Genomic DNA, 14,131 nt, shown 5'->3' on the forward strand with positions numbered 1-14,131 from the left:
AATTGAAAATTGGTGGAGCACAAAACAGATGACAGTCAGACAGACCCTGGAATGTGAGTTAGTGAGCATGAGAAGGGCTGATGTCCGCTGAAGCAGTCTTTGGGGAGGGGAGACGCACACGTGTGGTGTGGCACTAACAGCTCCATTGCAAGGAATCTCTCTACTCCCTATTGCCACAGACTCAGAAATAAGCAATACTTTTAAAGGATAATTTGCAGTGTATTCCGTCAAGAAGCCTGGTGTGTTCTCTTAGCCTGGAGGCCCAGTGCAACCAGAGAGAGGCAAAGGAAACCAACAGAGGTAAACATGGGAGGGAGCGGATCACTGCACATTTGGAAACCCAAGCACGTTAACAGAGGCACAGTTTCAGAGCATTCTACTGAATAGACATGATGAATTTTCATAAGAGTAGAAGAGCTTGCCATAGTTATGAACAAATAGGTCAAGTTGAAAGAACACAGATGCTGGCTTTTGAATTAGGCTCAATTTCAAATTCGGACTCCGCAACCTCAGGTATTATGAGTATAATTATTTATTCTACTTCTGTATCTCTCACTTTCCTCCCTAATAAAAGGAGGCTATATTATGAGTATTAAATGATATAATGCATACCAAATGCCTAGCACAGAGAAACACTTTTTTATTTGCCCTTATTTACAAGAGTGGTTCCAAGGATATAACTGAAATCAGTGGTCTATATTATTTCCAAAGCTGAATGCTCATTTTACTTCTGATGTGTCCTAAATTCTAACAAAATTGATGGCGTTCAGAGGAGACAAAATGTGTCTGCATTGGTTCCTATATGATAATGTGTGTGGAGGGGGAGGGAGGGGGAAGAAGGAGGTGGAGGGAGTGGGGAAAAAGGAGGAGGAGGGAGGAGGAGGAGAAGAAGAAAGGGGAGAAGAGAGAGCACAAAGGAAGCTTAAAGGCATTGGAAAATGGTTACCCCCTGTGACTACAAGCCTGCAGGGAATTCCCGAGTCTTCCAAGAAGGATGGCTTCGTAGGGAAAGGGCAAAAGGATACCTGAGTGATTGACCCAGTTGTGAACAGTGAGTCACTCCATATGCTTCTGGTGGATTCTTTCCTGTTATATATTAAATCCTCTAGCTTCTATTAAAAAGTAAAGCTTTATAAAAGCATTCAAAATGAATTTCTTTGAGCTAGATGTTTGTCGATATCATATGAGAAGGGAGAATAAAAAAACAAGAGAAAAATCTCTAAGGTTTTCTTTGGAGGGTTGCAAATCATTGAATTATGAGTTACACAGATATTTACAAGCTTGGCCTAGATAGAGTATAGCAATCTATAAATGCTGTGCAAGTGATTTATGGCACAACTGTTCTAACACATTAACAATAGCAGGAAATATATTTAATTTATTCTCAGGGAGGCACATTTACATTATTCACAACAAGCCATTTACAGGGAAATGTGCAACTCTTAAACTAAAGTGAATGCATCTCTAGTGGGTTTTGAACAGTTATAACTGTCTAATAAATGCTTGTAACCTAACTTACTGTACAGCCAATGTAAATGTTCACTAGCTATCCTGTAAGCACTTTATTCTCTGAATTAGCAAACAGCTGTGGGACGCATGGCAGCATCTGTAATCTGACGAAGTTCTCTGAGTACTGAATGATAAAGAACCTACTTTCCTTACTGAAATTTTGCCAAAGTGTGCAAAAGAAAACCGTCTTTTATTCCTGATCCTATATTCTAGATTTGTCAGATGTAGCAGAATGATATATTTCAAGATTCTGAAGATCTCTAAGCATATTTGGCAACTGTCTGAAAATGTACCACCTGGCAGACTACTATGGCATTGGACTAATTTGCATTCTACTGCACCAAGACAAAAAAGCTTTAGGCTTTTCTGGGTTCTTCATAAAAAAAATATCCACATGGATAAAGCTTGGAGACTTAGGTGAAGAAGAAAGAGAGAAAAGAAGAAAGAGTGGGTGAGGAAGAGACAGGGACAGGGATGACACACAGTGAGGCAGTGAGAGACTTGGGAAAAGGAAGCCCCATGCTACATCACCAGGGACTTTCATATGTCCTATCATTTTTTTCTCTCAGGAACCCCTTGAGGTATAGTTACCTAAATAACTATGTTATAGATGCAAAAAGTGAGGACTGTATCGCTATAGATAATTTAATTACAATTTGAATAGTCAGTGTCTCACCAATAAACAGTGTAGCCCTGATTTAAAGTAATTAACCTGTAACTGCCAAAACTGTGTACCCTTCTTAAGTTTCAACTGAGAAAACTCAATGAAAAGAATATTGCTCTTTTATAAATTTAGACAGCTAAGTTTTACAAAATGGAATTATATTGTGTGTTTGGAACATAATACATTTCATTGACTTTGTGTCTTTGTGTCTTGATGATGCTTGCAGTTTCTTTAACTATGTATTTTCTGTCTCTTGGCCACTGGTCAAGTCATTCCTTGTCAACTATGCAAACGATTAAGTGAACTAGAAGCCAACTCTTCCTATGAGTCCGGGATATTTTATTTTATTATTATTATTTTTAAATTTATTTATTTATTTTTGGCTGCATTGGGTCTTCGTTGCTGCATGCGAGCTTTCTCTAGTTGCGGCGAGCGGGGGCTACTCTTTGTTGAGGTGCGCATGCTTCTCATTGCAGTGGCTTCTCTTGTTGCAGAGCACAGGCTCTAGGCGCGTGGGCTTCAGTAGTTGTGGCACAAGGGCTCAGTAGTTGTGGCTCGCAGGCTCTAGAGCGCAGGCTCAGTAGATGTGGTGCATGGGCTTAGTTGCTCTGCGGCATGTGGGATCTTCCCAGACTAGGGATCGAACCCGTGTCCCCTGCACTGGCAGGAGGATTCTTAACCTCTGCGCCACCAGGGAAGTCCAGATTCCCAGATAAATTTTATTGCAGCCATGAGATATCTACAAACAAGCACCATCTTTTATAAAACAACAGTTGTTTTCCCCTTCTTTTGCACACTGGACTTTCTTGGATTAGTAAATAACTTGGATAGCTGATACAGCTAATACATTTCAAATACAAAGACACCTGTTTTCAAGCTCTAAAAGACCATGCCCTGAGGCCTGATGGACATCTGAGAGTTCCATGGTCTAAGATTGTTTTAAGGTCAGAGAATTATAACTCAATTTTACATGTGTTTTATAATACAGGCAGAATTCCAGTATTCTAAATGCCGTTATGACAAAGATTGTATCCAACAATCTATTTCCCTGTACCATTCAACTGTCTACGACAACAGTAATTTGTTATGTTAATTACAGCGATGCTCTATTGCAAAAAGTTGCCCAACTAAAATTTCAGCCCATTTCTTTCAAACCAGGGGTCATTCACAATGAGGATAAAGTGTAAGAAAATATATTAACAAAGTAATTCTCATTACTACCTCTCTGGAAAAGTAAAAGTCTGAGTTAGGGAAGAGCAGAGAAAAGGGCAAAGAGCTCTTTATTTATTAATGAAAATGAAAGTGCTATATTGTATTTTATTAAAAATCTGCCTCAAAGTCTTTCACTAACCTCTTAATAGAAGAAAGAATCAGAATAAGTTAGTTTTGAAAATTGACTAGACCATAATTAGCTGTTGTACTCTGGCATAACTACTTAGCCTTGTGTCCTCATATACGACATGGACATGATCATATCTGTCCTAAGTTCCCCATAGTATGACTGTGAGATCATATAAGTAAAGGTATGCAATTAAAATAAATGTATCACCGTGGTTTCCTCAGCACTCATTGACACATTCGGAAGAACTAGTTTTATTGTCTTGATATTTTTCTTTGGTGACTGTGTGTGTTTGTGTACACATGTAGAATAATCAGAGGGAAAATACATATATATCATTGTGTCATAAAATTTGTCCTGTTTTTATAGCTCCCATATATCTTACTTTTTCAAAGTTGTGCTGAGATTTACTCTTAAACTACCCCTATCATTAGGTACTTCCAATATACTAATCTCCATTCTACCAAATTTTAAAACCACACAACACATTACCTCATACTCATGATTTTGGAACCTGGACTACCAGAAATACTAGTTTCAAACTTTTCTGAACTATTTTTGTGTGTGAAATACCATAAAACAGTTTTAATATTTATGAAAGCAACAAACGTTATATTCTTATATTCTATTGTTTCTATGGCAATGCACATTCTATAGCATCTCTGAAATTTATACATGCTCATCATGCTTTTATATTATCTCATTTCAAACCTTTATAAATAATGTCAAATATATAGTAATGGGGGAGTAAATGTACTGATCAAAACACTGTTACTGGACCATAGAAAATACCACACAGTGCTACCAATTGTGAAGAGAAATAAAGAAGAAGGTTCTTTAAAAAACTAAAAATAGAAGTACCATATGATCCAGCAATCCCACTCCTCGGCATATATCCAGAGAAAACCATAGTTCAAAAAGATACATGTACCCCTATGTTCATAGCAGCACTATTCACAATAGCCAAGACATGGAAGCACCCTAATTTTCCATTGACAGATGAATGGATAAAGAAGATGTGGTACATATATACAATGGAATATTACTCAGCCATGAAAAAGGATGAAATAATGCCATTTGCAGCAACGTGGATGGACCTAGAGATTATCATACTAAGAGAAGTGAGTCAGGCAGAGAAAGACATATATCATAGGATATCACTCATATGTGAAATCTAATTTAAAAAAAGACACAAATAAACTTATTTACAAAACACAAACAGACTTACAGATATTGAAAACAAACTTATGGTTACCAAAGGTGAAACATGGGTGGGGAGGGATAAATCAGGAGCTTGGGATTAACACACACACAACATTGTATATAAGATAGATAACCAACAAGGACCTACTATATAACACAGGGAACTCTACTCATTATTCTGTGATAACCTATATGAGAAAAGAATCTGAAAAGGAATGAATGTATGCATATGTATAACTGAATCATTTTGCTGTACACCTGAAACTAATACAACGTTGGAAATCAACTATACTCCAATAACATTTAAAAAGAAAAAAAAGAAAGAGGAAGAAGAATAATATGAAGAGAAAAAGGAAAGGAAGGAAGAGAAGGGGAAAGAAGAAGGGGGAGGGGAGAAGTCAGAAGAGGAGGAACAAGAGGAAAAGGGGGATGGGGAGGGAAGGGGAGAGAACAAAGAGAAGGAAGAAAAGAAGAAAAATAAAAGAAACTATACACGTTAGAAACTCATAGCACAACTCTAACATTAACTCAACTTGTGTGCACTTTGATTAATGTGATTGAAGTCAGTTAATTTTATTTCAATGTAAGATAAATGCAAGTTGAGATACAGCTAGGAACTGTTTGATACCTGATCAGAGTCTGTTTAACTATGAGGATAAGATTTTGGTTTCAGGAGCGTTACCTGCTCATCTGAGCAATCAGAAAATGATGTCTGAAGACAGCTAAATGAAGTGCAGTTAAAGGAATATTTTTAATGGAAGTCTTTAAGAAGTGTGTAGTTTTCAAAACACATACTAATTCTATATGCTGGCAATTTAAAAATAATTCCTTAATTTGCCATGCAAGACCTTTGTTCTCTGTTCCCATTTAGATGAATCCCTGCAGTTTGTTAATAGGTACACCGTACTTGAGGTAAGACACATTCTGTCCTGTCCATGGAGGATGCTATATCATACAGTATGTATTCTTGCTTTTTGCCTGTGTTTGATGACTTTATCATCTTTCTCAGCTTCTTGGGTTTACAATGATCTCATGACCCCACAATAAGATTTAAAGGCTGAAATATATTTGACCATTTTGTGTTGTTCTCTGTTTTTGCTGCTTGTACCATTATTCAATACTTAATAATTTGAATTAAAATATTAAATAGACATCTAATATAACCTTCCCCTAAAGGAGTTTGTAATAAATTACATAATTTTAAGAAGTTTTGTGTGACTAATACATCATTCATGATGGATCTATACCTATCTTCACTACCGTACGTGTAAATGTGTGTGTGTATGTGTATTTTTTAAATCAGATTCCTCATAAAGGACAATAAGCAAAAAGGGATATTAGTTTATATATAAAAGATAGTTCATTCTGATCAAAGTGAAAGTTGAGTTCTCCCAAAACAAGCCAATATAGTAAATATTTACTTAAATTGTTCTGGATCAATATTTGAAAAAGTTTTAAGCTAAACTGATTTGGAAATATACAAACAAGACAACAAAAGTGTTAGGAATCAATAAGTATTTGTTATGTATTATACAAACAAGACAACAAAAGTGTTAGGAATCAGAAAGCATTTTTATGTATTACCTCACTCTCAGCCTTTTGAGAATGTGTGTGTCTCTTGGTTTTTAGGATGTGTCTCCTTTAGGGCTGCTTAGTTGGCTATATGCTATATATATGATATAAAGCATGCCAAGACTTATGAAATGCACCACAACAATCTTCTCATACTACTTTCCATGAGAAGATATGAACAGACTGACAAATAAAAGGAGCAGGTGTGACATTTTCATATCTCCTTTTAATTAAATATTGTCATTTGGAATAGATAAAGCAGCATATGAAATGCATCAAAGAGGAGGATTTAGGTTCTGGAGACCATGATATATACTATGGTGATGAAATATAAGGAAAGGAGTCCATCTCATGAAGACTGGAAAGACTGTGTTTTCTACAGAAAACACAGTGTTTTAGCACTAGTGATTCTAGCATAGTAATGACATATAAGGTCAATTTTTGAAAATTAATGAACATCAATCAGCAATCGACAACGGGGAAGTGAAAATAGCAATTTCATTTATAGTATTGAATAACATCAAAAATACAAAAACAGAAGCAATAAGTTAACATATGCAAGACGTCTATATTGAAAACTATAAAACATTGCTGAAAGGAACTAAAGAAGACCTTAAAATGGAGAGATATACCAGATTCATGGATTGGAAGGCTATTTTTAAGATATTAATCCTCTCCAAATTGATCTACAGATTCCATGCAATATCAATCAAAAACACAGCAGCGTTGCTGGAAGAAATTGCTGATTCAATTTTAAAATTTATATGGAAATGCAAAAGACACAATCGGTATGACACTCTTGAAAATTTTAAAAATGGAAGATTTTAATTACCAGATTTTAATTCTTACTTTAAATCTATAGTAATTAAGACAGTGATATTGGTGTGTGGATACACAGATCAATGAAATAGAATAGACAGTCTAGAAATAGAAACATACATAACTGTCCACTTGATGGTATACAAAGAGAGGAAAAGAAGATCTCTTCAACAAATGATGCTGGAGAAATGAGCTATCTGTATGGAGGAGGGGAGCATTCATTCTACAGTATATACTCTTGGTGCACGATTTAGATTACTTTGCATATTTTTAATAGTTCTGAGTACCCTTTGTCTCTGTTTCTGCATGCTTTGCTGCTAAGGACTTATAACTGAGACTCTCAGATGACTGCACTTGGACACTTATCCTACCTTTCTGAAACCTTAAGGAAAATCAAAAGTGCCTATAAGATTTAATACTCAACCCAAAAAGGCATCTTATAGTGGATGAATGACTAGTAGCAGGATACATGAACCTAGTTCTTTTGCCTCAAGAAGGGACAACTCTGTAGTGTAATTATGCTCCAGATCTGCTTTCAAAATCAGGCTGAATCATGGACTTCATTTGAAATGGCACCCTTGCTTGGCTTCTTTACCTTTTCAATTCTGCTTCCCCACTACCTTATTGGTTTCTCCTTGGAATATTTCCTTAATAAATCATTTGTACTGAATTATTGGCTTAGGATCCAACTTTGGAAGAACCCAACCTGATACACACCTAAACCATGCTACACACATACAAAAAATTTTGAGATGGGCCATAGATCTAAATGTGAAAATGAAACCTATTAACTTTTTAGAAAAAAATATAGGAGAATGCTTTTATGGCCCTGGGTTAGGCAACGATTTCTTAGGACAAAACAGATATGAAACATAAAATAAAACAATAAACTGGATGACATCAAACTAAAATCCTCTGCTAAAACAAAACAAAAAACCTATGGTAATGAAGGTAAAAAAGATAAACTAGAGATTGGGAGAAAATATTTATAACATATCTATCTGACAAAGGATTTATATCCAGAATATATAAAGAACTTCTTTAAATCAATAATAAAAATAGGAGAGTGATGTCTGCAAGATGGTGAAACAGGTGGTTGCCAACTTCAATCCCCCTCATAGAAGGGCCGAATAGCAACTATCCATGGACAAGATGCCTTTGTAAAAATCCCAGAACCTGGGACTAATATTGAAGCAGCTCCTTGGACTACAAAAACTGAGAAAAACAAACTACATTAGAAGGTAAGACAAATGGTTTCACTTTGACTGCAATGCCCCAGCCCCATCTAAGCTGGCACACTGCTGCCTCCAGAGGGTCCCCCTGGGCCTACAGTTTCTCCAGTGGGAAAAAGAGAGCTCAAGATGGGCATCTAGCTTCCCCAGTGTTGCAGGACACTTCCCAGAAGGCCCACTTAGGTCTTGCCTCATGGGGATCACTAGGAGAATAGGCAAGCTAGACCACTGTGGGTAAGCTGGAGATAGAAAAGTGGGAGGGGGCTCACAGCAACCAGCACAAAGATCTTGGCTGATCATGTTTCTGCTGCTGGTGGCACCCAATATACTTTGCCCATGTGCATAGCTGAGCTGTTTGCTCTCTGTGGCCAGAGATCTCGATCAGCAGATCTGTCTGATTTGGGTCCCCAGCAAATGGGCCATCCTGGCCATGGACCCCATTTTATAGCCCAACCTGGACAATGAAGCAGATCAGCAGCCCCTGCTCAACTACTGAGCATAGCCTCTAGTCCCACCTAACCAGGAAGCTTTGCCAGAGACCATCGTCAGCCATGGAGTTCATCCAATGGCCAGCCTTAGCAGAGGACCAAGCCAGCAGCCCTCCACAACTGTTAGGGAGAGCCTCCAGTCATGCTTGACCAGGGAGTCCAGCCAAAGACCCTGGGCAACCATGGAGGTCATCCTACAGCCCTGCTTAGGCAGAGAGCCAAGCCAGCAGCTTGGCCCAAATGCAAAGCATAACCTCCAGCCCTGCCTAAGCAGGGAGCCTGACAGTGGTCATGGGCAGGCTTGCAGCCCAGCCTACAGTACCATCCCACTTTGGAGCTCAGTATACCACCCCACCAAGCGAAAGAACCTGTCCTGTGGTCCTCCCCAATTGCTGAGCACAGCTTGTGGCCTCACCCAGGCAGGGAACACTGCCAGCAACACTGCCCAATTATGGAGTCTACCAAGTGGCACTGCCCTATCATAGAACACAGCCTATGATCCTGTCCAACCAATGGAGGTTGCTGAGCCCAGGTAGTGGCTCCATCTGATGCCAGAGCCCAACCAGCAGCCCAGCTTCACCAGTGAGCCCAGCCAGTGGTCCCACTTGAATGTGGAGCCTAGCCAGCACTCTCCCATGTCCTCAGAGCCTGGGCAACGGCCTGACCCAACTAGAGATCACAGCAGCAAGTCTCATCTGCCTGCATACGTTACCAGATAACCCATCCAAAACCCCAAACTGAGCTGACTGGTGAGGTCTTTCCTTGCTGAAGGGAAACTATAAAGCCTGGAAGAAGAGGCTGCTTCCTCAGATGCACAGATAACAATGCGAGGACACGAAGATCACAAAAAAATAAGGTAAACATGACAATATATAAAAAAAAAAAAAAAGAATAAAGATCCAATAACTGATTCTAAATAAATGAAGATCTATGTACTGTCTGTGAAGAGTTCAGAATGATCTTCTTAAAAATTTCAGTGAACATACAGACAACTAAACAAGTTTGGTACACATTGCATGAACAAAATGAGAAGTTCAACAAAGATATAGAAACCATCAAACAAACAAGCAGACAAACAAACCAAGAGCTGAATGAACAAAATGAGAAGTTCAACAAAGATATAGAAACCATCAAACAAACAAGCAGACAAACAAACCAAGAGCTGACACATACAATGACTGCACCAAAAAATTAAACAGAGTTTTAACAGCAGACGTGACAAAGCAGAAGGAAAAATCAGTGAACTCAAAGACAAGTCATTTGAAATTAACCAGTTAGAGCAAAAAGAAAAAAAAAGAATGAAAGAGTAAAAAAAGCCTTTGGTGCTTATGAGTCAACATCAAAAGAAACAATATATATGTTATGGGAATCCCAGAAGAAAAGGGAGAGAAAGGGATAGAAGGTCTATTTAAAGAATAATGGTAGAAAATTTTCCAAATGTGGGGAGAAAAATGAACATCCAGATTCGTGAAGCCCCAAATCCCCAACAGGTTGAAACTAAAAAGAGTTAGAGCAAGACACATAAATAAATTGTCAAAAGTCAAATACAAAGAATTCTGCAATCACAACACAAAATATACATAAAAACATATGAATGTATAAAAATCACAAGTAAATATACAGTCAAGGTCAGATTCTCTAGTATGTATTGATGGTGCATAAACTGAAATGGAGCAGGACCCTATGGTCCTTCCCCCACCACGTCCTCTGCCTGCCTTTTGCCTGTGGAAACACTTTAGCCAAAGAATAAGTTTAATCAGAGAAGTAAGAAGATGCTGAAGCAAAGGAAAGCAGTCAAACAAGACAAAATAATAATAGTTTAGTCATTAAGCAAAGTCAAGAACCTTTAGTTCCTCCTCAAGGGCTATAGATAGTATTCTGAGCCATATCCTGTGAGCTGTGTTATAGATACTGAAACGCCCACCAGGTGGCAGGAGTTAACTACAGGATGACCAGGCTGTAGCCATAACATAAGCTGCCACCATTCCGAGAACTGGCCTCAAAGAAATGGGAACAAACTGACCCTGGAACTGAAGATTAACTGTACCTAAAACAATCAAGATGACACTGATCAGACCACCAGATGACCAATATCAAGATGACTGTCAGAGCTCACTGTGCCGTTTCTGTATGTACCCCCTCCCTCGTCTATAAAAGCCCTTGCCCATGGATTGTCAGTGGGGGGAGAGTTGGCCTTTTGACAGGAGTCTGCCCTCCCCGCCTCCCACCCAGGTTGCTGGCATCCAAAATAAAGGAAACTTTCCTTTCCACCAACCTTGCCTCTTTATTGGATTCAGAGTGGTGAGAAGCCGGATCCCAACTTTCAGTAACAAAATCACTTTCAACTCTAGTTTAAAAGGTAAAATAAAAGGTATTAAAAGTAACTATAGTTACAATACTTTGTTATTGTATATACAATATTAAAAAAGATGCCAATTGTGACAGCAATAGCCTAAAATGTGAGGTGGGGGAAGCAAAATTATAGACTTTCTCTATACTATCAAAGTTAAGTTATCAGCTTAAAATAAGATATTATCACTATAAGGTATTTTATGCAAGCCCCATAGTAACCACAAAGGAAAAATCTGTAGTAGATACACAAAAGATTAAGATAAAGGAATTAAAGCATATCACCACAAAAACTTATCAAGCCACAAAAGAGGGCAAGCAAGAGAGGAGGAAACTAAGGAACTACAAAACAGAACACAATTAACAAAATGGCAATAAGACAACATATCGATAATTACTTGAAACATAAGTGGATTAAATTCTCTAATCAAAAAACACAGAATCGTTTAATGGATTTAAAAAAAATCCAACAACATGCTGCCTGCAAGAGAGTCATTTTAGCTTTAAGGACACACAGAAGTTGAAAGTGAAAGGAGGGAAAAAGATTCCAAGCAAATGGAAACCAAAAGAGAGCAGTAGTGGCTATACTTATGGCAGGCAAAATAGACTTTAAGTTAAAAATAGTCACAAGAGACAAAGGTCATTATATAATGATAAATGGATCAATTCAACAAGAAGATGTAACAGTTGTTAAGTACGCACCCAACAATGGAGTGCCTGAATATATAAAGCAAATACCTACAGAACTAAAAAGAAAAATAAATAGCAAATAACAATAGTAGGGGACTTTAATACCCTATTATCAACAATGGATAGACCATCCAGACAGATAATCAAAATGTAAACAGTGGATTTGAACAATACCATACACAAAATGGACCTAACAGACATTTATGAACATTTCATTTAGCAGCAGTAGAATACACATTATTCTCAAGAGTACACTGAAAATTCTTTAGGAGAGATCATATGTTAGGCCATAAAACAAGTCTTAACAAATTCAAGAAAATTCAAATTATATCAAGTATCTTTTCCTACCACAATAGTATGAAACTAAAAATCAATAACAGTAGAAAAGTTGGAAGATTCACAAATATGTGGAAATGAAACAATACACTCCTGAATGACCAATCGGTCAAAGAAGAAATCAAAAGGGAAATACAAAAATATTTTGAGACAAGTAAAAATGGAAACACAACCTACCAAAATTTATGGGGTTCAACAAAAGCAGTTCTAAGAGGGAAGTTTATAACTATAAAAGGCTACATTAAGAGAAAAAAAGAAAAATCTCAAATAAATAACCCAACATTACACTCAAAGAACTACAAAGAGAATAGACTAAGCTCAAAGTTAGCAAAAGGAAGGAAATAATAAAGATGAGAGCAGAACTAAATGAAAGAGGGTATGAAAACAATAGAAAATATCAACAAAATCAAGACTTGGTAATTTTAAAAGATTTAAAAAATTACAAACCTTTAGCTAGAATCACCAAAGAAAAAAGATAGAGAACTCAAATAAAATTAAAAATGAAAAAGAAGACATTACAACTGATACCATAGAAATACAAAGGATCATAAAGGCCTACTATGAACAATTACATGTCAACAAATTAGACAACTTAGAAGAAATGGATAAATTCCTAGAAACGTACAACCTACCGAGACTGAATAATGAAGAAATAGAAACTCTGAATAGACCAAAAATCAGTAAAGAGATGGAATCAATAATCAGAAACCTCCCAATATAGAAAACCCCAGGACTAGATGGCATCACCAGGAAATCCTACCAAATATTTAAAGAAGAATTAATTCCAATCCTTCTCAAACTCTTCCAGAAAATAAAAGAGGAGGGAATACTTCCAAACTCATTTTACAAGGCCAGCATTACCCTGATACCCAAACAGAGCACAACAAAAGAAACAATTAACAAAATGTAAAGGCAACATATAGAATAGAATAAAATATTTGCAAACCATACACCTGATAAGTTTATTTGAAGAAAAACTCATACAACTCAATAGCAAAAATCAAATAATCCAATTAAAAAGGGCAAAGGACCCAACTAGACATTTTTTCCAAAGATGACATACAGATGGCCAACAGGTACAGGAAAAGATGCTCAACATCTGTAGAGATGTTGCATCAGGAAAGTGCAAATCAAGATCACAATGAAATATCACTTCTTAACTGCTAGAAAGGTTATCATCAAAAATACAGGAGATCAAAACTGTTGGCAAGGATGTGGAGAAAACCATTGGAGAAAACCATTGTGCACTGTCATTGTGAATGTAAACTGGTACAGCTATTATGGAAAATAGTATAGAGGTACCTCAAACAATTAAAAATAGTACTACCATAATACTCAGCAATCCCATATCTAGGTATATATCCAAAGGAAGTGAAATCACTATCTTGAAGAGGTATCTGCACCTCAATTTTCATTGTAGCATTATTCATAATAGCCAAGACATGGAAACAGCCAAAGTGTCAGTCAACAGATGAATGGATAAAGAAAATGTGGCATATATATATATGTACATATATAGACACACATATATAAATGTAATATTATTCAGCCTTTAAACAGAAAATCCTGCCGGGCTTCCCTGATGGCACAGTGGTTGAGAGTCTGCCTGCCAATGCAGGGGACACGGGTTCGAGCCCTGGTCTGGGAAGATCCCACATGCTGCGGAGCAAATGGGCCCGTGAGCCACAATTACTGAGCCTGCGCGTCTGGAGCCTGTGCTCCGCAACAAGAGAGGCCACGATAGTGAGAGGCCCGTGCACCACGATGAAGAGTGGCCCCCGCTTGCCACAACTAGAGAAAGTCCTCACACAGAAACGAAGATCCAACACAGCCAGAAAGAAAGAAAGAAAGAAAGAAAGAAAGAAAGAAAGAAAGAAAGAAAGAAAGAAAGAAAATCCTGATATTTGTGACAACATGGATGAACCTTGAG

The 14,131-nt window shown here is 37.4% G+C and overlaps 1 protein-coding gene across 2 annotated transcripts in view; it reads right to left on the minus strand.

The window, feature by feature from the left end:
• THSD7B (thrombospondin type 1 domain containing 7B) overlaps window positions 1-14,131 on the minus strand; it is a 1,176,114-nt gene that overhangs the window by 64,885 nt on the left and 1,097,098 nt on the right. The window lies entirely within an intron of this gene.

The sequence above is a fragment of the Balaenoptera borealis genome (assembly GCF_965194805.1).
Source record: "Balaenoptera borealis genome assembly, chromosome: 6".
Classification (NCBI taxonomy): Eukaryota; Metazoa; Chordata; class Mammalia; order Artiodactyla; family Balaenopteridae; genus Balaenoptera; species Balaenoptera borealis.